Raw genomic sequence first — 2,655 nt, 5'->3', positions numbered from 1 at the left:
GTCTCAGAAGCCAAACGACACTTTGAGCCTCGTTTCTCTCATTTACAGCCCAGCACTTCATATTGGTATTAAAATGAGCTCGGCTTGACATTCCTTCATGCTAACGCTGTGTGTGTCTGTGTGTGTGTGTCTGTGTGTGTGTGTGTGTGTGTGTGTGTGTGTGTGTGTGTCTGTGTGTGTGCGTGTGTGTGTGTGTGTGCGTGCGTGCGTGTGTGTGTGTGTCTGTGTGTGTGTGTGTGTCTGTGTCTGCGTGTCTGTGTGTGTGTGTGTGTGATATGTGTGTGTGTCTGTGTGCGTGTCTGTGTGTGTGTGTGTGTGTGTGTGTGTGTCTGTGTCTGCGTGTCTGTGTGTGTGTGTGTGATATGTGTGTGTGTCTGTGTGCGTGTCTGTGTGTGTGTGTCGGGTGGAAGGACACAGCAGGCTGCCGGCGTCTCCTCACAGCTGATGTCTGATACTCTTCCTCGTCCTCTCAGGCTCTTCCTCGGCTGACATGTCAGATCAATGCTCTTTTCTTCGTACACATTTATCATCTAAAAAACGACGAATTAATCTCACATTTTAAAATTCATTGATAATTGAAATGTTTGTTTGTTTTGCAGTTTGCCACCAATGTCCCCACATTCAGCCGGGACGTTCCCAAACCACTGTCCTTTAGGGACACGGGGGGGGTCCTCTGCATGGTAGATGTTAACGTGGAAGTAGCCTAGCAGCTAGCTTAGCATAACAGTGCATAAAGTGGTCCGTTTGCACTCGTCCCCCTTCTGTTTGACACGTGGAGCAATTCCTCTGCACAGTTCTTCTGTTTGTTTCACTTCACAGGGGTCAGGGGTCAGAGGTCAACGCACACCGGAAGGAAACAAACTAGCGTTAACTGCATTAAAGTGTTTTATCGCATTAATCACGGCCACAATAATCACTTAGATTAACACATTAACTTTGTGAGCCCGACTTCTTACAATGCGTTGCTATGGCAACATGCTGGGGAGCTGACTTGGGTTATAGCCTGGTAGCTAGCCCAGCAGCTAGCCCAGCAGCTGCCGGGCTAGCTGCTGGGCTAGCTGCTGGGCTAGCTACCAGGCTGGCTGCCAGGCTGGCTGCCGGGCTAATTCTGATTTGCTGCTGAACCAAAGCACTTGGTACCTCCTCTTACCTCCTCTGACCTCCTCTTACCTCCTCTTACCTCCTCTTACCTCCTCTTACCTCCTCTTACCTCCTCTTCCTTGGATGATGTCTAGATATTTGATATTATTGATCCCTAACAAATAAATGACAACATGAATAAATCTTATACAGATGAAACAACAAGAGCGACATACATGCACACACATACACAGACAGCATTATTTTATGTGAGCATCGTCTTTTCACTGTGATACTTAGTCACCTAAAGCTGCTGTGAGCAACATCCCGCTTTAATCCCCATTAAGGAGCCTATTTTCGTAAAGTTTATTATGCAACTGGAGCCCATCATGATACCTGAGGCCCAAATGTCACGACCCACGGACTCACCGGCTGATGACCTCGTCGCCGGGGGGCAGCGACTTTATGCATTAAGTAAAGCATTAATATTAGATCTTATTAATAAGCGTCCATACACACAGTGTGTATGCACACTTATTAACAAGATAAATTGACTGTGGTCGTCAATGTCCCTCCTTCAAACTTGAATATTAGTGTGTTTGTGTTTTAATGTGAGACAAAGGATCATGTTATTAGTATTATTATTATTAATACGGTCTGTGAGAAACAATCAAGTGTTAATAGACACAAACTGGTGTAAATGTGTAGCTATAGATATATGTATATATACATGTACTGTACATATATCTATTCCGTGGCGCCATTATATATATATATATATATATATATATATATATATATATATTATACATATATATATACATTTTATCATAGCAAAGCCGTCACGTTTGAGTGACAGCTGTGAGAACGACAGGGCTCCAAGGAGGCACCTGAGGGGATCTTCTCAATTATGAATGAGCTTTATGGAGCTTTTACCTCCACTTCCCCTCTGCAGAGGGCCTCCTCCTTTCCTCTGTCCTTTCCTCTCTTCCTTCCTCTCCCCTCTCTCCAAAGTACAATGTAATATATCAACATATCATGACAGGATGGAAGCGGAATATTAAGTAAGAAATCATGAAATCGTGTCGGCGATCTGCTGCTTTAAGATGAATTAATCAATATTCATCCTTCGTAATAACTTGACTTTAAAGTCCGTCAGTCTGCTCACTCAAGAAGAAGAGACCGAACCTCACAATCACACTGTGTGTGTGTGTGTCTGTGTGTGTGTGTGTGTGTGTGTGTGTGTCTTTACATCAACATAAAACTGAGTCTTTGTTCTGAAGAAAAAGATACAGAAACTAAAAATAAATGCAGCATGCCACCATAGAATGCAAACAATTCAACAGTCCTTTCAAAATAAAGTTCAGTGCTCACAGGAAAAGGCCGTCTTATAAGAGAATAAGAGTCCCTGAAGTGAGTGAACGATACACAAGCACAAGTCCTTTAACCATCTATGTAGACCTCAGGGTTCAGTCTTCTCTGGACCTTCGGCCTCTCTGGGGGCCGAGGACCTCACGGCGACTCTGTGGTAGTTGACCTGCCCACAATGCACCTGGGCTGGTTCTGACCCGGGGG

The sequence above is a fragment of the Gasterosteus aculeatus genome, chromosome 6 (assembly GCF_964276395.1).
Source record: "Gasterosteus aculeatus chromosome 6, fGasAcu3.hap1.1, whole genome shotgun sequence".
NCBI lineage: Eukaryota > Metazoa > Chordata > Actinopteri > Perciformes > Gasterosteidae > Gasterosteus > Gasterosteus aculeatus.
The sequence above is the reverse complement of the archived record's forward strand: the minus strand, read 5'-3'. Positions refer to the sequence as shown.